The sequence below is a fragment of the Camelus dromedarius genome, chromosome 20, assembly GCF_036321535.1.
Source record: "Camelus dromedarius isolate mCamDro1 chromosome 20, mCamDro1.pat, whole genome shotgun sequence".
Classification (NCBI taxonomy): domain Eukaryota; kingdom Metazoa; phylum Chordata; class Mammalia; order Artiodactyla; family Camelidae; genus Camelus; species Camelus dromedarius.
This window is the reverse complement of record NC_087455.1, coordinates 25,988,361-26,014,605: the sequence shown is the minus strand read 5'-3', so window position 1 is coordinate 26,014,605 and position 26,245 is coordinate 25,988,361. Positions and strand designations below refer to the sequence as shown.

Genomic DNA, 26,245 nt, shown 5'->3' with positions numbered 1-26,245 from the left:
CAAAATCTAAGCTGTGAATGTTGAGAAGGAAATTAGGGGGAAAATAATAGAGAACAAAATTCGTATTTGGCATTTTTCGATCCTTAACTCTCCAGAGAATAAAACTCTTAAATTTTTTTTCAGCGCTTATCAGGTAAAGCTATTGATTCAGGGAAACACGTTATTTGGAAACAATGGACGTTTCTAGTCAGGCAGACTCTGGGTCCAACACTATTATTCCAGGCAAGAAATGAGCATCTCTAAACTTCAACTCATTTGTCAAGCAGGAATAATAATGATTCTCTTATGGGGTGGTTGTGAGGGGTGAATAAAATAAGCCGGGAATTTGAGTCAGGAAACATTTGTACCTCTCACTTTATTGGAGGAAAATTTCAAAAAGTAGATTATCAGGAATTAAGGTAGAATATACCAAAAATCAATACCGGGGAAATAGTTAAACTGCAGGTACGGCGGCTCTAAGACCTCTAGGCCGAAGGAGCTGGATTCTCAGGAGAACCAGGACACTTCCCGGTGCGACTTGGCCACAGGACGGATCCCTCTTTGCGCAGAGTTACCAAACCGCCAGGTTCCAGTTCAGGTGTCCGAATCTACCCACTTCCAGTTTGCTTCCTTTTCTTTTTGCAATTTAAAGCCACAAGAGGAAGGGTGAAGGTAAAATGTGGGGAAAAGAAATTACAGGTCAGATAACAAGAACAACAAAATCACCAAGGTCAGGTTGGGTGTCCGTGAGCTATGCAATATCCTGCGGAACGAGGAGACAAACGCCCAGAGAAGAATTCTACATTTTAGAAGCTCTTTCCAGAGCCCCCTACAGCTCGCCCCACTCCACCCTTTGGCCCCCTCTCCTGGCTGTTGATCATCATCCTCCTTTCCTCATTTTTCTTTTCAGCAAAACTAAGCATCTCCAAAATTTTAATTCTCTGATAGTATGAAGCCAGTATCACTATCACAGAGCTTTTTCATCGCTTTAACCCAACTTTCTTTCATTTCTTTGGCAAGAATCTGAAATTAGGGCTGCTTGACAGGCGGGAGCCCGAAAACGGGGAACGTGGAGCTTAGTTCCAGCGAAACCCGCAGGTGCCTGTGTGGGAAGCGCCGTTTCCCCCGGGGTGGGGTTCAGAGTACCGGCAGGGACCCAGCGGGACGCGCTCTCCGGTCCGTCCGGTAGCGAGCGTAGGTTCCCGAGCCCCGAATCCCGGGCGGGCGGCGAGGACACGCGCGGGGGAGCGCTTTAAGCCGGAGCTGTGGCTTCCGCAGGAGCTATTTTTAGTGGCACGTCGCCCCCCTCCCTCCCGGCCTCCAGCGTGGTAGCCTCCGGCGGGCAGCCAGCACGGCTCCTTTCTGTCTCCCCCGCCGCTTCTCGCTCTTGGTAGCGTCCACGCGGGCAGGTCTTCAAACTGAGCATGTCTGGAAGCGCTCGGAGGCCTCGGCGGCGGCGGGGGCAGAGCCGGGCTGCGTCAGGCTGAGCCCATTCACCGCGCGGCCGCGGGAGCGCAGCGCCGGCGCCGCGCCGCCCAGCCCCGCCGAGAGGGGCGCACTCGCAGTCGCGGGGCCCGCCGCCGCTCACCGCAGCCCCCTCCTGGCGACCCGCAAGTAAGTTTGTGAGGCGGCCGGGCTGTGGGGCGAGGGCTTGGCGCCCGGGGCAATCCAGGCTGGCAGGCAAAAGGCGGAGCTGGCATTACGGAGAGCTGGCCGGCCAGTGCCTCCCGTGCCTGGCGCCTCAGCGAGCTTCTTGGCCAATTTGCAAGCTGTGGTCCCTGGGATATTCGAACAGGGGGCTGAATTGACTGCGATGGAGGCCGAGGAGGCCAACCTGGGGAGAGGGGAGGACCGCGCGGCGAGAGAGCGGGCTGGTGCGGGGTTGGGGAGGATAGATTTGGGATGCGGGCGCCCCGCCGAGAACAGCCGCAGAGGGGAAGCAGGATGTCTCCGGGGCTTAGGGTGGCAGTGGCGCGAGAACGCAGTGTGGGAGGCATAGCAGAGGGTGAGAGTGTCCTGGCCGGAGCGGCGGGAGGGAAGATGGATGGAAAGTGGGGCGCGTGGAAAGCGGATTTGAACGAGAGCAAAGGACGCCGGTGGAAGGGGCTGTGGGCTGCGGTGAACGAGTGGACTCGAATAATATGGGGAATCTGTACCAGGTCAGGGCGATATAATGATGGAGAGAGGCAGCCTTGGATCGAGGTCTTCGGAGCGAATAGGCGAGGCCAAATGTTGGGAACTGGCTGTTCAGAGGATGGATGAAGAAAGTAGCCTGAAAGGGCCAGTAGGAAAATCACTGAGGGATTTGGGTGAAGGGGCGGAGGGGAGCGGTGCTGAGATTCAAGCGGAGGAACCAGGCTGCTGGTGAGGCCGAAAGGCTCAGGAATGAATGGAGGCTACTACGTGCGGCTTCCTGAATAGTGACTTAGTAGCGGTTCTCTGAGATTCACTTGCACCCTGGGCTCCTCCTCCATCTCCACCTGGCTTGTTCACAGGGCAGCTCGCTTTAGACGAACTTGTAGATTTGGACAGATTAGGCAACCGGGAAGGTATTCATTTACAGGGGCGCTGCCGGTGCTTCCCTTAAGTGGTTCCCAGCACCGTCGGAGAGCACTGTAAGGTCTGAAATGTGTGTGTTGCGGGGCATGGCGATGGGGGAGTGGTTTCTGCTCTAGGCCACGGGAATCTGAAGTCTCGCTCTAGAGGTATAGTGTTCTGGGCCGGGAAGTCAGGCAGAAGTCTGCAGTGTTCAACTCGCAGCGGGGCGTGTAAGTATGCCTATGTGTGCGCCTGTGTGCGTGTTGCCTGCCCGGGGTCGCGTGTGTTGCTGCAGTCTGTCTCCATGACGGGGAGATCCATGGCTCCACAGGCGGCACGGGGAGAAGATTAAGGGAAACGTGCTTTCCTGCTTCTCTTCTGCCTCCTTTCCCCAGGATCACATTTTTTGCTCGTCCAATGATGCTCTTTGCTAACCTCTTCCTGGCTCTCGCACACCGCAAACCTGACGCTGCTGGTCTTGTCCTCTGATTCGGTACCCGGAGGACGCTGCCATCCCTCCTCTGCCAGAGGGAATCTGAGGAGTCCCAGCGATCAAAGGGGCTCTGGATTCCACCGATCTTTCCCTAGGGCATCACTGTGGGGGTCCGCAGTTCACTCTGCTGCCCCTGCAGGTCACAGGGTGATGTTGCCCCGCGGTGATTTGCCCTGCAGGCCAGAAACGGGGCAGAGTGATCAGCACTTACAGGGAACTGGGTCTCCCCGAGTTCCCCACAGGTAAATGTAACTTAAAAAGGGAAAGACCAGATTAGTGGAATAAACAAGCATCAATGGCAAAAAGCTTTATGGAAAAGCACCTCTTAGACTAGAAGATATTTCTTCCACTAACTGCAAGAGGGGGAAGAAGCTTCTGCAGCGTACAGATCTGAAACTGGAAGGGAGGGGGTGGCAGAGTGGGAATTGTCACCATGTCCATGGCTTTTCAGACTCCATCCAGCTGGCTCTGTTCTCTTCTCGGTGCCATATTTTAAGGGAGACTTTACCAGGTACGGGAAATGAGGGTGAAGGCGACTCTGGCAACCTGCGCCATCCGTGGAAGGATGGAAAGAAGGGAGAGGGAGAGCTGTACCCACTTACTGTCTGCTGATGGCTAGGAGGGCTGTCTCTGAGATTGTGTGTGCAGATCATCAGAATTAATTCTGAACATCCAGATTGCAGGGAAGAGACTCAGATGAGGGGAAGTGAGAAACTAAAAAAGCAATGAGGACCCAGGTGTGGGTTGTCTTGCCAGGTGATCACTGGCCCGTGGAGGAATACAGTAGAAAGAACAGCAAGCTTTTAATTGCCCGGGGTGTATCATCTTATTCCATGTGACAGTGTCAGGCCCAGTTCTAGCATAGTAACTACTGAAATATACCTTTTGAAATATGTCCATGATTCTGGATTATCTGTAAGGTGAAAAGTTTGGATAAAAAGACATGTGCTGTCATTTTCTGCTTCTATTACAATTTTTTTTTCATTGATTATTATTAGAACATGTGGTGAAGGTAAAATAAATTATTTTTTATTCATTAATTTCTGTTCTCCCCAGAGTGCTGTTCAAATAAACATAGCCACATATGCTTGCCTATTTTTTATTTAGGAGTCAAGGAGGAAGGAGAGTTGGACAAATTGATTAGGGTGTCACATAAAAATAGAGTTCTGGCACCTGAAGATCTTATGCCTGTGTGGAGGTGAAAGATTCATTTATATAATGCCAAATTCAGTGCAGAATGAGAAAACCCTTCCCTCCCCACTCCTCACCTCCTGTGTTTGAAATACAAAGAATTGTACCCTTGGAATGGTTCCTAGTCCTCAGAAGCCTAATTTAACAATCATTTTCATGGAGGATTATTTCCAAAGCTCAGGTATGCTTTAGGAAATAATCTGTGGACTCTTTGCAGCCCTAAGGTAAAGGCATTAAAAAAAAGTGGTGAAATGGCTTGATGAAGCAAAATAATGAGTGAGAGAAATATTAGTCAAAGTGGAAGAAATCACTTTCTCTTACCTCAGGGATGGGTCCTATTGATAGGCTTAGAACAATAGGTTCTCAACAGGGGCAGTTTTGTCCCCCCAGGAGACATTGGCAATGTCTGGAGATGTTCTTGGTTGTCACAGCTTGAGGGGAGGGGTGCTGCTGGCACCTGGTGGGCAGAGGCCAGGGATGTTGCTAATATTCTGCAATGCACTGGGTAGTCCCCCTCAGCAAAGAACTATCCAGCCCCCGAAGTCAGCATTGCTGAGGATGAGGAGCCCTGGATTAGAACAAGACATGATCAGAAGGAAGAGCAACTCCCATCAGGATACTTTCAGACATTCCTACTGGAAGTCTGTCTTGAAGATCAAGAATAGTTAATATTGAGACTTTCTTTGCAAAATGGTCCCATGTTCCTAAACAGTTACTTTAAGGAAATTAAAGAGGTTTCCTTTTAGCAGAACTTTTCAGTCTTCCAAAAAAAAAAAAAGAAATCCTTCAGTAGATTGGGAGTGTTTGAAAAGACATATACAGTATACATATGAACAGAGTAAACATTTTTTGATGAAAATAAATTAAAATTGTTCTGCCACAGCATTTTCCACTGAACTCATTTGGTAATTGCTTTTAAAAATACATAGCTTTAATTTTTTAATTAATATTTAATTTAAATTACAAGTAATAAATTCTTCATGTAGTGAGGGATTGAACAGAATCAGAGAAAAACGTTAGCTGAATACTTACTAGAAGTTTCATGAAATGTTCCAAAATGAAACCTTAGTATTTGTAGACATCTACACAGGGAGGTAAGAATCCCATATAATTTTCATGTATTTAGTTTCAGTTTGAAATCGACAGCAAGGCAGGTATTGAGAAGCGAACCTTTCTAGCCTGCAGCACAATACACTGCCCACGGAGGTGGGACAATAGCTTACACTCATAAATGTAATGAGATCAGGGAACTGTTCTAAGGTCTCCTATTCAGAACATGTACTAGACAGAAGCTTTGTCATGATCACACTGAGGCCTGGAGAAACTAAAGAAATTTGGTCAGTATTTCTACCCTCTCTCCCTGACTCCCCCGACCCTGGCCAGCACTTCTGTTCATGGGTTGGTTGGTTTCAGAACTCATTCTAAAGGGATCATCATTAGGGCTGGTTACTTCCTTTTTGTTCCAATAACTGTTCCCTCCATCCTTACCTGTCACTGTCCCTCAGTCCCTCAGGAATTCACGCAGCAGAAAAGATTCCTGCTGAGTCTCTGGGGCACCCAATAACCCCTCCTTTTCTCCTGTGTGTGCAAACACAAGCAGCTCTTTCCTGTTTCTAAGAGGAACAGAGATTTGTACGTCTCTCTTGGAAAAAGGCAGAGGGGAGAGCCCTTGTTCTCCACAAAGACAGCTTTAATTTTTCTGCTTGCATCTCTGTTTTTTAAAATTAATTAATTAATTAATTAATTTTTATTGAAATATAGTTGATTTACAATGTTGTATTAGTTTCTGGGGTACAGCAGAGTTATTCAGTATGTATTCTTTTCCATATTCTTTTTCATTACAGGTTACTACAAGCCACTGAATACAGTTCCCTGTGCTATACAGTAGTAGTTTATTGTTTATCTATTCTGTACATAGTAGTTTGTATCTGCTAATCCCAAACTCCTAATTTATGCCTCCCTCCTCCCCTCTCCCCTGATAACCAGAAGTGTGTTTTCTATGTCTGTGAATTTCTTTCTGTTTTGTAAATAAGTTTGTATCATTTTTTGAGATTTCACGTATAAGTGATATCATATGATATTTGTCTTTGTCTGACTGACTTACTTCACTTCGTATGATCATTTCTAGGTCCACCCATGTTGCTGCAAATGGCATTATTTCATTCCTTTTCTACTTGCATCCCTAAATTGCCTTGTTCAGTTGCATATTCTTGCTGTTTGGAAGAGTTGCTCTTCCCAAAGGCATAGTGAAAGAACTGAGGAAAACAGAACTTTGATGTGAGCAACACTGGTGTTATATGGACTGTGTGAAGCCTGGAGAATATGATTGGAACCAATGATAATCCTATTTGTATTCAACAGTAGTAGGTTCTAGTCTAGGCACTGGGACTCTTGCCTTTGCCTTGCCGAGCTGCACTGTGCATGGCAACTGGTTTGCAAAACCAAGTTCATTTAGAGTAATATACATATATTCCATATATGTCTCCAGAAGTCTATCTATAAAAGGAAACACAAGATGGGTATTTGTTTTCATTAAATTTGGAGAGACTGTAGAGATATAGAGCTTGATTCTTGAAAATACTTCAGAACACAAGTGGTGAAGTGCAGAAGGCAAAAGAAATCATTGGGGGGAAACAGTTACATGGATTTCTCTGCAGGTCAGACAAGGAGGGAGTGAGCAGTTTGAGGTGAAAAGGCTCAGTTCTTGTCTCCCTTTTCCCTTCTTTAGGAAATAGTTATTGATTTTTTTTGACCTCTGAGCAAGGAGAGATGGTTTCCTTCCCTGCAGACACTTGTTGAATGGACGTGTGCCCTTCTACACTTGTGATAGCCGTGACAGAAGAAGGCAGTGGGCCGTCGGGTACTGATGGTTAGAGTAAAGCAGAATTTCAAATCAGTTCTGTCAGTGGTGTTTGCACAAAGGTTACACACTTTCAAAGACTGAGCATATTGTGTCACTATTTTGATGAAACAAATATAAAGATTCCAGAACTGACCATCTCTGCTGTTTTGGGGACTAGATAATACATATGCTTTAAACTACTGGAGTATAAGTATTTGGGAGGAGGGCAGTGAAATAACATGGCCACTTCTCTTACGTGTACACAAACTTGCTGGTCACTATGGAGGTGAATTATTGCCCAGCTGGAAGAAGGGTAATGTGAGGGAATATTGTTAAACAGTGTATGTTGCCCTCACCAAGATAAAAAATAGGAACAGCAACAACACAACAGGAATTTGAAATTTATGCTGTAGCAAAGGCAAAAAGAGTTTCTGTTTTTCATTTCATTTTCACTTATTGTTAAGGATGAGCAGCAGCAATGCATGAAAGAGGTAACCTTGCCTGTGGAAGGTTTTGCTTTTGTTCATAGATGCTTATTCATCTTAAGAAACAAATAGCCTAGAACATTTCCTGGGGCTTTCAGCCCTCATTGTAAATAGTATGTCTCTTCTTTCTCTGGAATATTCATTATGCGATATTATTTGGAGTCTGAATACTAGGCTAAGCTGGCTGATACAATGCCTTCTAGTTTTGTGATTTAGAGTTGTCCCTGTCCTTCTGAAGAAGGTGGAAGAGCTGTGCTGTTTCGCATTGGGAGCACCATTACTGTTGCTGGCAGCAGCCTTTTTTCCACGCAGCTAGACAGGCATGGTACTTGACGTTGGCCTGGGACTCCACAGACCAAAATATAGATCTCAGGCTTCTGGATTATGAAGCCTGATTTGAACACTTTGATTTGAACTAGAGTTGTGACTGGGCTTGTGAATCAATTGATGTATTTGGGAAAGGCCAACTGAACACTACCCAGAACACTGGCCACCCATTGTAAGGAAAAGTTACAGCAGTTTCAGGAGGATCCAGAGTTTTGCAAAGCTGACACTCTTACTTAGCAGTTTTGTGACTTTAGATGACTTATTATTATTATTTTAACTTCATGGAGCTCTAATTTCCTCATCTTGGAAATGGATATATGTATATATTTTTTTCTGTACAGTTCATTATAGGATTAGAGGAAATAATTTCAAAGCAAAGGTGCCTATTACATAGTGTTGGCGATGCTGGAATTTAAATGGCTACTGTCCAGGAGTGGGGAGCAGTGGGGCCATTGGTGAGCAAATGAGATGGGAAAAGGCAAGAGGTGTAGGTCACAGGAAAGAGTTTTGGGGATGAAGTAATCTGATGTCCTCTTTTGACTAGTGGGGTCTTGGGGACTCACAATTATGAAGTGATTTGCCCAAGGTCCACAATCACTCTGCATCATTTTAGCTGAGTCTACAGTTTTTAAAAGTCCGCCCAAACATTCTCCACCTTAAAAGCACAATTATTTTCTTAGTTAAATCCGTAATTCTTCTATTTACCTGAAAAGGCTTATGCAGCTCAAGAACCTCTCTTTTCAGTTGTTGTATTCCAGGTCTTTTATAGGGAAATAAAAAAGGTATCAACGGATCTCTAATTGAATTTGTATAGTTCAACTTAGCTGTTCACCTAAATGATCAAAATGATCAGTCATATCTTTGTTTCCTTTTGGCATGAACATAACTAGGGTTTTATCTAAAAACAAACACAAAAATGCCACATGGATAATGTTCTTTAACTAAGTTATAGCTAATAATGGTCAGAAAATTGAACATTGACCCTTGTTGATGGTTCTGTTGCTAAGTTAATAGTTTTGTTTTTGTTTTAAATAAACTCAGTGTTGTTGCCATTGTGGTTTCTTGAAGAGTTTCAGATTCAACGAAAATGCAGAAACCTACTTGTGCTGGAAGTACTTTGTAAATTGTAAAGGACATTATTTCACGTTGTTGTCTTATTTGTAGTTTATGGTAAAGATATATAATCAATTGCAATAATAAAAGACTTAAACTTGAAAGCTCGGACAGATGGAAACTTTGGAAGTACATTTCCTTTAGAATTAGACAAACTTGAATTCAAATCTCTTTTTAAGTTACTAGCTGTGAAAACTTGGACAAATTACTTGACTTTTCAGCTTCTCCCTTCTTTTACAAATCATACCCACCAATTATGGGTATGATTCTTGTGCTGATTCAGTAAGATAAGCAAATAAAGATCTTAGCATGATGTCTGGCACCCTTCTTTGTCCTTGTACACTGATAATTTACCACACTTCAGCTACGCCCTTGAAAGTAATCATTTATACTTGAATTCGTTTAGATTCTTTCACTGTAAAGAATCAGAAAAGCTGGTTTCAAGTGGCTTATGGAAAAAAAAGAGAGAGAGAGAGACTTCATGAATGTGTAACTGAGTAGAATAGGGGACTGTCTCTAGCTCCAGGTAGGATCTGATTCAAGGCTCAAACCATGTGACCAGTTCCTTGTTAATGGGAGTGAAACTAAAAAGGTTATTAGAGTTCCATTTGCGAACTGTACATTAATTTCTTTTATGTTTTCCATCAGCTTCCTCTTCTTAGATGGAAGCACACATACTTGCAAAAAAACATAACAGATCCATTATAGATAGCTGTACATAGACAACGTTTGAGCTAATTTTTTAGATTATTTTGTGGGGGGGAATGGAGTGAAGGTAACAATTCAGTGGAACCTACTCATAGTGGTAAGACGCCATAAGATGAGCAATAAAACTCAACAGAACAAAATTCAAACTTCAGTTTTGTAATTTATCAGAATTCCTTAACCAAATTAAATAGAAACTGATTCTGGTTAATTTAAGCAGTAGGGAATTCATTGGATGGTTATGGTAGAGTTCCTGGAATTGGAGGAAATGCTTGGAAAGCATAGCCCACTGATGGCCTGAGGAATCTCATGCTGATTTCCGTCACTGTGTCACTGTGCCCAAGACTCAGAATTTGGAGACACAGAAGGAGTAAGTTCAGGGGAAGAGCAGGGCATCTTGACTGCAGTCCACCAGCACTGTGTTTCATGGGCCCGGGAAGCTATCAAGGCATGATCCATAATCTGCAGCTACTGGAAGGAAGGGAACAGATGATAGTGGACAGACATACTGTTCTGGATGGAACAACTTGATTCTGTGATAATGAGTTACAGAAGGGAAAAAGGAAAACAAAAATAAAAACAAACAAAATGAGTGTATTACCTAAATAGTTTCTATGTGGAAGACAACAATACTGTTTCAGTTTCCCAAAGCTGCTGTAGCAAATTACCACACCCTGGGTGGCTTAAAACAACAGAAATTTATTCTCTGGAAGATTGAAAGATAAAAGTCTGAAATCAAGGTGTTGGCAGGACCATTCTCTCTCTGAAGACTCTCGGGGAGAGTCTGTTTCTTTTAGCTTCTGGTGCAGCCAGAAGTCCATGCTGTTCCTCCGTTTATAGATGCATCACTCTAATCTCTGCCTCCATCGTTACATGGCTTTCTCTCTCCCCTGTGTGCACTTTGTGTCTCTCTTCTTCTGACAAGGACACTAGGCATATTGGATTAAAAGCCCACACTGTTCCAGTGTGACCTCATCTTAACGTAAGCAGTTGCATCTCTACTGCCCCAATCCCAAATAAGTTCGCATTCTGAGAAGCTGGGAAGGATGTGAAATTTGGGGGGACGCTACCCAACCTCATACAGAATGTAATGTGGGTAAAATAAACAACAATGCACATAGCTAGGTCTAAAGAGTGGGAGGGGGTAGTAACCTATTATTTTCTGTTATAAAGCTGTATCTGAAGAATCATGCCTGATTTTTAGCACCCTTTTCCAGATGATCATGTGTCAACTGGAGAACTAGTAGGAAAACAATTGCCTTTCTAAGAGCAGTTTTTTTGAACTGTGGACTATAAAATTGGCAAAGAGGATTTTAAGATAAATACAGTATGAGCTTCCAAATGTCGAGAGGAAGGAAGATGTAATCTTTGTTGCTTGTTTAGAGAAAACTAGGACCTATAGCTGGGAATTTCAGGGAAGCCAATTTTCTCTCACTGTAAGCAAGAACAGTCTTGTCTTATTGTGGTTCAGGAGAGGAATGAGCTACCTTAATAGTTCATGGACACCCTATCTCTGGAGACACTCAGCAGAAGCTACATTGATATCTGTTATGAATGGTGTAGAAGAGATTTCTAAATAGGAAGGGAACTTTGATTAGATAATTGCCCAATGGTCCATGTTCAAGATTCTCTTCTTCTAGGAGTACATAGGACGCTAGTGATCCCAAAAACATTTACTAAGCATGGAGCACGGCATTGTATGTTGGTGGAAAGAGAAGTAACGTGGCATACATCGTCTCTAGTTATTGCATAGAGAAATATTTCAGAGGTATACTACGGTAGTGATAAAGAACAATCCTGGAGCCTGTGCAGTGTCCCACACAAAGCACAAGATCCATAACTATTTGTTGAGTGAACGTGTTGTTTAATCAGAGTCTGCTTTGCAAATATAGTGTTCAAGTTGTTCGCCTGGAGTTGTTCCCTGATCGTTATCCGCCCTGCCATATTCCTTCTTACTGTTTCTCCATAGCCTTCTGGTTACCTAGGATTACCTTGCTCACATAGTATCCTTCTCTTTGTTTCATTTTTACTAACTGAAAAATAGTGTTGGAGGTGGACAGTGACGTTTCTTCTTAATCTCCTTCCTCCCCTAGGCTGCCTTTGCCAACAAAGGTAGCCCTGAACCTTTGAAATTAATGGGTTAATGTGAAGACTGGAGGGGACTTTGGCTAAAGCAGTGTTTCTCCCAGTGTGGGACACTAAGACTGGTTTTATGCAAGATGACATTGGGTGGCATATGGATATGTATTGAACTGAATTGAAAGGATTTTGAATTTGTTCTCTTTTAGTGTTTCTTATTAAGGCCAAAGGGAAATTTCAGTTTGGTGCTAGTGTTAAAACTAGAATCTCGAATACATGTTTATCTTCCTTTTTTCGTAAAGAGTCAGCTTCAGGTGCAAAGCTTTCAGAAGCCCAATATGCTATTTTGTGTTCATTGTATTTTAATTTTACCTTCTTTCATGCTAAGTGCTAGTTTCCATATAAAATACTGACACAAAGCTTCCCTTAAAAGTTCATGCAGTTAAATTTTTTAATGGTATGATATTAAAAAAAAATCAAGCAGGTAGTATATATACATGATTGAGACTTGGACGTTTCTGTGTCATATTCTCCTGACAATTCATTTGTCTGGACTTTCTTCCTTGCTGTTTCTGGCATTCCTCTACACTATAGAGACCTGTAGGCACCTATTCTGGGTAAGAGTCCTCCCTTTCTCTGTTGGTTCAGAAGATACCTGTTGGCCCAGAGACAAGGGAAAATTGTGCATATAAATATGGCTTTGCATTGCTTACAGTTCCTAGATCCTATGTATTTCTGAATTATCCTTTAAAAGCAATTCAAAATTGCTTTTCTGGCTTTCAAGGTAAATTCTTACATTGATAGAATGTCAAATTAATTTATGGAGTTATTTCTCCAGTTTTTTTGTTTTTGTTTGTTTTCGCTTCTCTTTGTGATAGGGCCCAGGCTCCAAAAAGAAGAAAAGATTTTTTTTTTACAGACTTTCTTTTACATTTTGCCATCTCAGGGAGTCAATTATAATACTGAAGGAGTTTTAAAACTATTCAACAAGTCTTATACATTTACATGTTTAAAAAGTCCACATTTTCTACAAGGGATATGATAGAGACTAGCAGTCTCCTCCCCCAGTGCCCACCACCTCCAGTTCCTGTTCATAGGAAGCCGCCACTTTCCTCTGGCATTTACTCCTGTGGTCCTAAATACATACCTAGGGTTCTAGACCTTGATACTCACTTTTGTCTGTTGGCTTCCTAGATTAGACGCTGTGGAGGATGAGGGGGGACATCTCGTTTACAGACTTCCCTCCCTCTTCTCTCTCCTCCCTCTTCCCACTCTTTCCAGCATTGTTTCCTTACTTTTTTTTTGATGAAATAAAATTCGGAAGTTTGGTTTCCACTTAAAATGGAGAAAGCCACAAGAAATCACTTCCACCATCACCATGAGAAAAAGCTGGATAATAGACAAAACATAACTTGTCTTGGGTCCATAAACAGCTGAGGTCATAGGGTATGCAAGTGAACAGAAGTCCAAAGAAGGACAAGTCCCCCTAGGGAGACATAGGACATGAATAGGACTTGTGCCGGAAATAGTGTAGATAAATGTGAAAAAGAAGAGCACACCCGTGTTCGTAGCAGCGTGAGTCACAGTAGACCTGGGGTAGAAGCAGCCGAGTGTCCATCTATGGATGGATGAATGGAAAAACAAAATGCAGCGTATGCAGACAGTGGAGTATTACTCAGCCTTAAAAAGAAAGAGAATTCTGAGACATGCTGTAACGTGGATGAATGTTGAAGAGATTATGTAAGTGAAATAAGCCAGTCACAAAAAGACAAATTCTTATATGATTCCACTTTATAAGGTACCTTGAAGAGTCAAATTCATGGAGATAAAAAAGTAGAATGGTGATTGTTGGGGGGCTGGAGGGAGAGGGAAATGGCGAGCTCTTGGTTAATGGATCCAGAGCTTCAGCTTTGCAAGGTGAAGAGCGTTCTGGAGATGGATGGTGGTGATGGTTGTGCAGCCACATGAGTGGGCCTAATGTTGCTGAGTGGTATGCTTAAAAATTAAGGTGAAGATGATAAATTTGGTCTTAGGTGTATTTTACCACAACTGAAGATAACAATAAAAAGATTTTAAAAAGCGAGTAAGAAGAAAGCTTTTAAAATCTTTCATAAATTCTTAAAAATCAAGTGAGGACCAGCAGGATAGTTGGGAATACCTGAGCACGGACTGAAGGGGAATCTGTGGTCTCTCACAAGTTCTTTCCTAGGGGCCTCTGCTCTGTGCTTACCAGAGAGTCTGAGGGCGGAGAAGTTAACAAGAGAGAGAGAGAGAGAGAGAGAGAGAGAGAGAGGGAGAGAGAGAGAGACCCAATTGGTTCCACAGGTGCACTGATAGGGAGAGGCTGCCCCTCGGAACAGGAGTGAAATCCCACCTCCAGCCCCAGATTCTTTTCTCGTGGACAAAAAGCCTTATGCCCCTGGGGGAGGGGCAGAACCCCCCCTGAGCCCAGGCTCCTGCCCTGGTGCACAGGAGATCAGCAGCAGATCCAGATAGTCTGGTTGCCATGGGAGGAGGCAGGGGCAGAAAAGTTGAGGAACAGCCAGTGCAAGGCCAAGGTTCACAGGCCCTGAGAGTGTGGGTGACCCAGGGAACTCAAACATTTAGAGCAGCTGTAATCGTCATTGCTAAATATTGGAAACAACTCAGAGGTCCGCCAGTCGGGGAATGGATAAACAAATCAGGATAGTATTTCGAAGCACAGAATTCTCCATGACAATAAAAAGGAATAAAAGGAAAGTGCTGTCCTCCCGCTGTGCCCATGTTCATTGAGAGTGACCATCAGGGAGGGAGCCATGAATGTTTCATGAAAAACATGGCACTTGAGAAAATGCAAAGGTTCAGAAGTAAATCAAGAGAATTATGTAGAAAGCAGGAGTACTTCGAGGGGTGACTGTAAGTCTAGGGGAGACTTGCAGGTCATAATTTGCCCAGCAAGGAAGTAGTCTTACATATGACTGAGGGTTTTTTTTTTCATTATGTTATATAAAATACCATTAATTTATAAACTATTCTATTTTTGAAACTCACAGGTCTCTAAAAATATACCTACAGTTCTTTCCCTACCCTAAACTTATGTCAAGTTGATCACAGATTCTTCGAGGTTAAAGGATCCTTAGAATTCATCTCACATACTTCTCTAACAAGGATTCTTAACCTGTAGTTCACAGGCATGGACAGAATTCAGTTAGTACACAAACTTGGTTAGAGAAAATGACGTCTTTATTGTTATTGACCTCTAGCTGAAATTTAGCGTTGTCCTTCATTATAGGTGTAGGTCACAAACCACTCAGCATCAGCAGTACCTGTGACTTTGTCCCCAACGGAAGTCACAGGTAATTCGTATCCCATTATAGTTGTTTGCCAATATTTAAAAAATCATGTATGCTCAACCCTGCTTTGAAAGTGTGGCTATTATTAGATCTGCTGTTAGATCTTTTGATTTATTTAAAGAAAAGAGACACATGTATCCTGTCACAGACTCATTCTTTTATAATTTGATAACTATTCCATTGTAGTTCATTTCCTTTGTAATCCTATGTATCTCATTCTTAGAAGAGGTCATGGGCTTGGACAGACTCACAGAGGGATCTGTAGCATCACAAAGTAATTTAGAACCTTTCTTGGACTCTCAGTAGTCAATTCCACTCAGTGCAAATAACCTGGTCCAGAAAGCTGGAGCTGTAGAGCGTATTTCAACACTCCCCATGTGTGCTTTATCTGCCAAGGCTGGCTGTGCTGTTCTGTAGGAAACATTGGTTCTGACAGGTTTCATGTCAACTGATGAGTGCAATGGATGTGTTTTTGAGAATATGTAGATTCTGTGTGGCCCCTCTAAGAGGCCTGCCTCTCCTCTAGTGAGGCCAACACAGCCTTTGTAATGAGGACCCTGTGTGATGCATTTTAACCTTGCCTATTAGGGGGTCAAGGTTTTAGAGCCCCATCCCACTTTCATGGCTCTGGGCCTGGGGAACCGTGGGTGCGGAGACAGGCAGCTCTAACCGAGGTCAGTCTGGTGGGTTCCATGTAGGTGCTTGTGAATTCCAGGAGGACTAATGTCAAACTTCAGAGCCAGTGGTCAGGGCTCTTTTTCTAGTTTTGATTCAGTGTCCTGGCAGGCAAGATAACATTCAATGAACACAGATCCCTTGCCAAGATTTCTGTATTTTTACTTTTACTATCTTTTGCATTTTATTCTAAATGCTGTCATGCCAAAGTGAGCCATTTGGGTGACTTAAATGTCAGTAGTGAGAGTGGGCAAACAGGGACCCACCTGAACCCCTGAGGAATGGGAGGATTGCTCCTCTGAGGGGTGTATTTTACACATAGATGCATATCCATTAAGAAGGTACATTTTCTAAATATCTCCTAATAGCTTACATCATTTTTGACAACCGTGAAAGGAAGTTTTGCCTCTTTTGGAATAAAATCTGCTTTTGTTTGATTTCTGTCATTGACCTAGGTCTGGTCTGCAAAACCTCACAGTATTCTCCAAATTTCCTGAAGTTACTGCAGTGCCCTTACTGATGAGCTCAAAAACGCAAATTGTTGTGAAATCTGCCAAATCAAAGTGTATCTTGACAGAAATGTACTTACTGGGTTACATTCATCTTAGCCTGCAATGGAACATTTTTCTAAGGAATATTTGGGATCTGAATATGTGGCAGGTGGTCAGCTGAATACTGACAGTGTAATAAGGGGCAGAACAGACATGGTCCCTGCCCTTGTGGGTGTTGGGGGGAAGAGTGTTGGCTGTAGGACTGGAAGATGCAGTGGGGGGCTTACAGAAGAGGGAGGGACCTGACCCCAAGAAAGGAGGGGTTCCCTAGGTTGACGGCTGCATGGCTGGAGTTGGGGGCAGGAGTAGAGGGGTGTTCCAAGCAGAGAAAACAGCTCAGCACTTATGAGGAAATGAAAGATGATCCCTGTGGCTGGATCCAGGGTGAGAGTGGGACCAAAAGGAAGGGGAAAGATAAGCCAGCATCCGACAACACAGGGTTTTCTTGGCCAAGCTGAAGATTTGGGTCTTTGAGGCAGAGGATGACATGATCAGCTCTCCTTTACTGACACAGAGGTAATGATATTTCTTTTCTAAGAGAACAGATAACATTAAGCAAAAGCAGAATGCCCTGCAACTTAAAAACAAAAGGTTTGCTATTTAAACATGGTGGACATGACAGGTGTTATAATGCATATACATTATTACAAATATTCCTTCACCTCTGGGTAGCCAGCTTTTGGTGTCAGTGCCAAGATTAAATTACTTGTTTCTTTGAGGTTCTGAACTGAGGGAATTCTAAACCACTTGCCTTTGACATTTGCCTTTGAAGACTTCTTTGTAAAGTTTCCGTTAGAAAAGCTGTGAACGTTATCTTCAGTCTTAAAAAAAAAAAAAAAGCCATTAAAATCACTCAGGTATCTGCTTTTATGTTAGCTGCCATTGTTTACCTATTTATTTGGGCCTCATTATAAAAGGCTGGAGGTGTTATTGCTGTAATTGAGTTGAACTGACTGGCCCTTTCTTAGGGATGATAATCTCTGCCACATTTAAATCTGTAGACAGATTTTGAGTTTTCCTTTTGATTAGAAAATATGGACTGAAGTAGTATTGAATGCTGATGTTTACCTGGCCTTCGTACCCACTACTCTGAATTAAAAATTCTTGCAATATTTAGATCATCTGAGTAAGGCATGTAAAATACCGTTTTTAGTGCATGGATTTACTTTTTGAAGTGATAACGTTTTATCCACAAGTCAATTGGAGCAGCTCTGTCTCATCTTTAGGGTTAGCTTCCAGTGGGGAGGAATTAGTTACCAGATCATTGTATCATTCTCCTGGGTAGCCAGACTTTGTTTTTTGGATACTCAAACATTGGACATGAACAAGAGGAACACTCTTCCCTGTAAAGCTGTCAGCCTGGGGTCTGTGTGTCCCCTTACGTGCAGCTGCTGCCCTTTTCACATGAGCACACGCTAAGGCAGCGTGTGCTGAAATGGCCAGCACCCCCGTACTTAAGTGGCTCATTATTAGTACCCCAGTTCTTTGTACCTAGTACACAGAAGACATAGGCTGCTTATTGATTGTACAGTATGAAGGGCTTTGAAAGGTCCTTGAGACCAGGATATCCAGAGGAGGTGATTAAAGCAGTTACAGAGAGTCCTTTTTCTGTGTGTTTGGCATCTTTACACATGATGTCAGCAAGAGCCTCAGAGGCTGCCCATAGCATCAGAAGGCTTGGTTCTCTATTTTAGGTTCTTTATTTGAGAAGGTCCTTCCAGGAAAATGTGTCTTTTATGTACAGCACTCCTTTGTGGACTGTCCCCACCCCAGAATCCACTTTCTCAGTCCTGTGCTGGGAGTGGAGCTTGCTGCCTCCTTTGCTCTTGTTCCCTGTGGGCTGGGCACATGACCGGCCAGCCAGCGTGCCCCCACCTCTAGCCACAGTGGTTTGTTCAAGGAGCCTGTGCGTGTGATCTCAGCCGGCGAGATGACCAGAGCGCTCTCTGGGGTTTTCACAGAACACGAGATGATGCTTCCTTTCTCGTGGGGGTTACAGAGTTGTCAGGATTTGTATGTCGAGCTCCTGTTGGCTGTCTTTGTTGTCAAATGGCCTGCCTCCAAATGCCACTCGCCCACAGGAGATGGAGATGAGATGGAAAGGCAGGTTTCAGCCTACTGATCCCACCACACCCGAAGTCAGTGAGATTCCTGAATATTTCAGTTGCGTGAACCCCCTTTGTTTTCACTCCTCTTTAAGCTAATTTAGGTTAGGTTTTTGTTACTTTTAAATAAAATAATTAAAGCATTCGTGGCGCCCGTAAACTGTCCCTGCACTGAGGGGGCAGCAGGAAAGGAGAGGTCTGAAGATGTCCCCTTATGTAGAGTGAAGGGTTTGAAAGTCTCTGTTGCCCTGAGACAGAAAGAGTTTGTAAGAGAGACCAAAGGATATGCTAAAGTAGCACTGGATCTTTTAAACTAAATTTGGAGGTAGTAGCATCCTTGTCTTTCTTATGTATAAAAACAGGATTCTCAGTGCCACTGCGTATTACAGAAACAGGCGGAAACGGTAGCCGGCTGATTCCTCGTCACAGCCTTGCCATCTGAAATCCACGGACACATGTATTTGTTATGCATTTGCTTTCACCACGAGGCCTTCCAGGGTCTTTTGTTCAACACATAAGATATTACAACCCCAGTAACGGCCTCTAACATGAATAACAAGAGTAGAGGGACAAGCAGTAAAAGTAATAAAAGACAAATTATCCTCTATTTCTAGTACCTCAGCAATGGAAGACATTATATTTCTCATTTGGACATTAAATGGCTAGAAAATGTGAGTCTGTCCTTGTGCACAATTCTGCAACAGCTTCATTCCATCTGGTGTCCTAGGTATCAGTGTCTTACAGACATTTCCTTTCAAAGACGGGGATTGAAAGATACACAGTGTGGTCATGAAACCGAGTGTTTCCTGTGTCCTGTGAACCGAAAGTGGAAAGCAGAAAAGCAGAGGAACTCTAATGCCCTTTCTGATACAAGTGTATGCTAGTGGCTTGTTTTTTCATGAGTTCATTATGGAGAGCTACATGAAACATCTATAAATTAGGGTTGTTTGTGGCTGAAAGGAGTCTAGGGGAATCAGAGGCATTATTTAGACTCCTTTCATTTTACGTGGATGCTTGTCTCGTGGATAATAGTTTCTGCTAAGAAGGGTTATAAGATAAGCCCTTTAGCTAATAATAGAACCTGGTTACTAGGCTAAGAAGAAGACGTACTCTGCATATCATAACTCGGTGACCAGAAAATGTCATCTTCCAGGGTATGGTCTGTAGGGTCTCCAAGCATGTGAAGAAGCATCTTGGTTAGCTCACTTCCATTTAGAGGAGAAAACACAACAAACACCAGTTTTCCACAGGGTATCATGGAATAAACGGAGGCATTTATTATCCCTTGTGCTCCTGTAATAGAAAAAGTAGGTTTCTTTTCCCCAGGTAGTTTAATGGGGGAAAATACCACATTTTTGAAAGAAAAATGATGCACAGGATGAAGTAGCATGAGGGTAATGAAACTCTGTTGTGCTGTGTTGAGTGAACTGGTGGCTTAATAAATGATCACCTTGGTGACAAAAACAAAACAAGAACAAAAACAATTCTGACTTTTGTATTCATAAGAGATTGCTTAATAAACAGAAATTAACATTCACATCTAAATTTGGGGTTTGCCTCCAAGTGTTGGGTGTTATGGGTTATCGTTTCTGTAAGTATATTCAGCTGAGAGAACAGAGCCCCCTTGGGCTGTTCCAGCCATGGGATGCTTTGCAGTCTCACATGGAGAGTGGCTGGAATCCACACTTCTGTGCAGTGGAGTTTCCTCTGCATTTGGATCGCAGTCTGCATGTTCTTCTACAAAAAGGAGTGAGGTGTGAAGCATGCCCTGTTGCGGTGGCCATGCCTGTGTAGAATGCAGAGGCTGCTGGCTGGGCCCTACAGCTGGGGCTCCTGGGCATTGAGAATTCATTTGTGGAAGGCAGAGTGTACTGGAAGATGTCCTGGGCATTGAGAATTCATTTGTGGAAGGCAGAGTGTACTGGAAGATGCGGAGCCTCCTTCAGTGTCGTGAAACTAAGACAAGAAAGAACTAGGTTTGCAGAAGTTTATGGGGACTCTGAACTATGAACCTTGCACGGAAAACCTGAGCATTCTCTGCTCTTTGCAGTAAAGAACTTGACAGAAGGGAGGTGCTATTCCAGTGCAGAACAACGTCAGTCACAGATGGGCAACATCTGGTTCATGAAAGTACATGGCAGGTCCAGACATCTCCTACAGCCTGGCGTGAATGAGCATCTGATTGGAATTGATATGGAACCCACCCCTCATATACATTTTTGCATAATGTACTTCAGCCAACTGGATAACAAGCTAATTGTAGATTTCATTCCATATTAATTTCAAGGATTCCCAACTCCTTTATTCATTCATTCTTTCATTCAGTATGTAAATTGATTGCTCACTCTTTGCCAAACATAGAAAAAAGATGTGGTGAATAAATCCAAAGAAATCCCTGCTTTCACAGACACTGCATTCTAGTTTGTGGGGACAATCAACAATTAAGGACATATGCAGATAAAGGCTTTGAAGAAAAGATATTCCGACAATATTGATCAAGTGATAGAGCGTGACAAGCCTGGAGGTTGAGGAACAGTAGAAGTATGCTGATTAAAAAGAGGAGGGATCTGAGGACTGGCTCGGGGTAGAGTAACATTCAGAGAATGGGAAGCAGAGGTGGAAAAAGCAAGGAGCCCGAGGAGCAGCAGCCAGTGGGGCAGCAGGAGAACCAAGGAAGTGGTCCTTAGAGAGTGTTCAGGTCATTTGTTAAACTCAGTAGTGACCTGGTCCAGTTGATGATTTTGGAAATTTCACCCTGGCTGCCAAGGAGGTGAGACTATCACAGGGCAGGGACGGAAGCAGAGAAACCATGTAGTGGGCTGTTGCAATAGTTGATGTGAGATTACGGATTGTTTGCACTATGACCGTAGTGGTAGAGGTGGTCAAAGAAACTGCATTTGGGATATGCACAAAACATGGCGGTAGGCTGGACACAAAACCTGCTCGTACATGTAGGACTTACTGATGGATTCAACATTGGGTGTGAGGGAAAGAGAACTGTCCTGTTTGGGTGATTTTCATTTAAATCAGTGCTACTCAAAATACTGGTCCGCAGACTTTATCACTGTTTTGTGACATCATAAGGAGCTTGTGCCACAGTGTAAACCAGCTGACTTTCTTTCATAGGAGTATTTTCTCAAGGAAGGAAGCAGTGCACTGATTTACATTCTAGCACAAGATCCTTATTTTGCCCTAGATGAGAGTTTCCAGACCAGGCTCATTGGTGGCTCTCACACTGAGGAGCATTGCCGTGACAAAGTCATCAGTGGAAACCATCAGGGCCAAGTTCTCAGTGTGGCACATCCTTGAAGAATTACTGATTTTGTCGTTGTACATGTGTTGGTACCATGGTTGTCAAAGTTAATGGAATTGCACACAAATCAGCTATACGATACGTTTAATAATTGTATATAGAGCGATACTTTCTTAAAGCTGTGACTTCTAGATTTTCATGGACTTTGATTTCTTTTCCTGATTAGCAGGCAAATGGAAAAGAATAGGTGTAAGAGAGCATTCTTTTAAAATAACAAATTAACTCTTGTTTATCAAGTAGGATAACAAACAACTCAACAAAGCAACTCAAGCTATGCCATCCTTGTTCTTCAAAACTTAGCTTATGCACCATCTTTTAGGAAGCCTTCCAGATCATCTGAGCATTCTGATGTATGTCTCTCATGTATTTTCACAACACTGGGTGTGTTTTACCTTTCTCATAGCACTGTTGTAAATCAAGAATGGTTGACGGACTTTTCCTTGCCTCCTCCCAAACTGTAAGGAGGTAGAAGGAAGACTGTATCTTCTAACTCCAGTAGCAAGTAGAATGCCTGGAACATTGTAGATATCCAGTTAAACTTTATACACTATGTAGTGTGACCATAGTTTCAGACAACAAAAGGATACTGTGTACATTGCTGGGCATAACAGCATTCAACTTTGGGGTGACTACAAAAGCAGAGACTTCTCTAGGCTAACCAAAATCTGAGGTAAGTGATATCAGTTGTAGCCTCAAATATATAAAATAATTTTTAATATTTAAATGAGTTTTGCACTTTGGACTTGTCAAACAAGTCTCTTGTATCTATTAAAAGAGAGCAATTGGCATGAATGATATCATTTCAGAAATAAAGGACACTACTGTATAAAAATAATAATCTCATTGTAGAGGGAATGACTCATTATACCACAGTGTCACCATCAGATGTGAGGTGGTGGCATCTAGCAGTTTCTCTTTCCTTCTTCGTTAACGTGTGCTGGAGTTCAGATACGATGTTTGACAAAATCCCTTGAAAAATCTTAAGATCTGATTACAGTTTACAAAGGGACCGGTTACCATCTAGTGACTTTAGGTGTTTTAACCAATCAGAATACTCAGAGCTAAAGTTAAAAAAAAATTTTTTTTTTATCCGACAGATGTTTTTGAATATCTACTGTTTTAAAAATTACCAGGTGCCATTAAAGTGCTAGGTGCTGTGAGGGAATCAAAAGATGAATCAGACATGGAACTTGGCTTTGAGGAGGAGTACAAAGAAATATCATCAGCCCCTTTGCTGCACGTACCTCCGGGTGCTGTAACACAAACGGAACCCCTTTCCCTGGAGAGTGAGTCACGCTTCCTTGGTGGAGATCTCAGAGCCTTTTGCCTGACCCTGTCTGCTGTTCCCAGTGATTGCTCCCCGAGGTGGCTGCTTCGATCAGTTCTCATGATCATTGTTCCCTCGGGTGTGTCACTCATCAGGGAAGGTCCCAGCCATGGCAGCGATTTTCAAAGCCAGTGTTATTTTCAGTCTCCTGCTGATTGCTCTGGTCTGCAGTTCTCACAGGCCCTGTGGGTTTATCAGTAACTTGCAATGGCCCTTCCCCTCCCCCTTTCATTTCCTTGTTTTGCTTTGAGGCCAATCAAAGGTTCTATCAATTCTTGCTTAGCCTTGGGTGAGCTCCCCAAGGATATCCTACAGCTATTCCTAAAAGTATGTATAAAAAGGACTTAGTCAATAATGGTGTTAATGATGATACTGCTAATGATGGTATCACTAATATTCATTGAAGACTAAAAATACATGAATCCCCGACCCAGGTGGTTTGCAGATATATTCTCATTTCTTTCTTTATTAAAAACTCTGGAAGGAAAATATTATTATGTCCATGCTGCAGATGAGGCAAGGCAAAAAGAAGTAACTTGACTATCACCCTCCTAAGTTCTTACCATCAAAGAGGAGGCACCTGTAAAAGGAGCCTCAGATAGAGCTCCTTTTAGTTTCTGGTGATGGGCTGAACTCTAGTGGTGACCTGGGTTGTGTTGATGAATAGTGGGGAGGCCGGTGTACACATTTTGGACTAAGTATAATCTCTGGCTTTCATTCTCTCCTTGGACAAGTGTAAATATTTGCCTTGATGGTCCCCACGATTGGGTCAGAGGTCAAGGCAGATTCAAGATAGAAAGATAAAGCTGGGATGAGGGTAGTCTTAGATCTTGACACTGAATTCCTACCCCATGCTGGTTACAATTCTCCTAAATTTTGGCTTATGATTTCCATTATTTATTTTTGAACTGGACTGGTAACAGATGCTCTGTTGCCACTGGTTTGCTCTAAAAAAGTTACTCTTCCCTGCCAGGTGAGTCCAAGTACACCTTAAAGCTGTGATAATGGCTCCACTTAATGTCATCACCGTGATATTTAGGGGCATTTACTCCTGAAAATGACACCTACTTCATGTGCATTATCTCATTTACTCTTCATACCAACTTCAAGAGGTTGACTTCATTGTATTATCAGAATAGAAATCCCAAAGCTGATAACTGCATCTCATTTATTTACTGTCAAAATTAAGTGATTTGAGCCTCATGATTGAGAATGTATTAGACAAATGGACTCTAAGATTTTATTTTACTTTGTCTTGAGTTGTATAACTTCGTTTTAGATTACATGTGTTCTTTTGTCTTGGATTAGATAATTTTCCTAAGGGAAGGGGTACTACCACTTACTAAGTATCTGCTAGGCACTGAGCTGTTTGCATATAGGTTCTTACTATTTTTTTTAACCAATCTTATGGTTCTGTGCAAATGTTCATTGAGAGTGTTTTCTCACAGATACACATATCTTTGCCCAAGAACTCCTGGAAACGAAGTAGGGAGAAATCTACAAGATAAAGGGCATAAACACAAACTGGTGAGGGTACTTAATGAATACAGCACAGACGCTTAACATGGAGAACAGATTTTGATGGCAAGCTATTGCCCTGGCAGATACATAAAATTTATCACTGTGGGAGGCAGTGATCCAGCAAAGGACCAAGCGTAAACCTTGAGAAGAAATATTGCAAAAAAATTGGTTAGATAAGCAACAAAATCTTTTCTTATTTGCTCCTCTGCCTTCTGTGTCAGATCTGCTGCTGCTCATTGATGCATATCAAGTAGGGATTAGAGGAGAATATGACTTAACAATTGGAATCCATCACGATGAGGACAGTCTCTATGTCTGTAATACCCACTTTTCGTGCAGCATTTTATAAAGATGAGTGGAACAGAATAGAACAGACTGGAATTGAATAGAAAATGACACAAGGTGGATAATCAGAACCAGAACTCTGCAAAGATGGAATATGCCATTAGCTGATTTGGTATGGAGTATCAAGTGATGTTTGTGTTTATTGTTTTGTTGAAAGGAGGCCCTTCTGGGGGAGAAAATATAACAAAAGCAGTTTTGTTTATTGGCAGAAGAATAAGAACCTTACTGATGTGCCCACACCGACATACTGTCCTTTTCCCTTTGAATTATCTGAAAAGTGACTCCGAAACCCTGGAAAAACAAAACACGTGCAAAGCATGTTTATACATATGTCTGTGTATCTGGTGTGGGTATATGTTTATATGTAATACACTGCTTACATAATCCCACATATATACACACATACAATGAGTTGGGATAGCCTAGGCTACGGCATATTAACAGTCAGCCCTCACATCTTAGTGGTTTAGATCACAGAAGTTTGCCTCTTATGCTGCATGGCCCCTGCATGTCAACTGCAGCTCTCCTTGACTCAGTTTTATTCTGGACCCAGGCTAACAGTTCAACCTGTATCTGGAATATTGCTTAGCTCATAACAGAGAGGAAAAATAACATGGTGAACCTTCTAATAGATCCAGGAGCTTCTGCCCACGTGTGTCAATTCTTTCCACATGTTGTTGGTCAAAGAAAGTCGTGCTCGAGGCTGATATCAGAATGGAATGAGTAGAGATGATCCTCCTGCAGCAATATTTTTGCACAATGATGCAAGCTACTTCACTATGATAGCCCTATAAAGTGATATACAAACTAATACTCTGTTGGGAGAGTACTGATGTCCACTGAATGCATTGTAGTTTTCAGAAAGTAATTGTACCCACAGGAACTGGTACATCTTCTCCTAGGTGTTTTTTCCACATGGTTGGGGAGCTAGTGATAGGTAAGAACAGACATTGCTTTATGACTTTTAACCTCATTTTTTCTCATATCCTCTCCCACTCTCTCAAAAAAAAAAAACCTCTCTCATATTTCCATTCATTCTATTAATGACATTGGATCACTATTTTTATATTATAAAGCTCGCTCCCAATATTTTTCGATCAAATATCTATTGAATTTACTCTGTAGCAGGCACACTGCCATATGCTGGATAACACTTGGATCTCATTCAGAAATGCTGTTTCTTAGTGATTTAAAGCCTGGAGAAAACAGAGTTTATTTCATTAAAAAATGTGTATTAAGTAAGCACTCTAGTTCGTGAATGAAACTAGATGACAGTTTTGTGGAAGAGACAGACATGATGAAGGAGAGTTTACAAAGTGCTTTG

The 26,245-nt window shown here is 42.6% G+C and overlaps 1 protein-coding gene across 3 annotated transcripts in view; it reads left to right on the top strand.

Annotated features, from left to right (window-relative positions):
* Positions 1 to 1,518: 1,518 nt before the first annotated feature.
* Positions 1,519 to 26,245, top strand: part of OXR1 (oxidation resistance 1) — a 378,919-nt gene continuing 354,192 nt past the window's right edge. The window contains exon 1 of one of the 3 annotated variants that reach the window (XM_031439482.2): positions 1,519 to 1,593. The gene's annotated coding sequence lies outside the window, so the exon portion shown is untranslated. The remainder of the gene's footprint in view (positions 1,594 to 26,245) is intronic. The other 2 variants (XM_010981859.3, XM_031439480.2) reach the window with 2 other exon arrangements.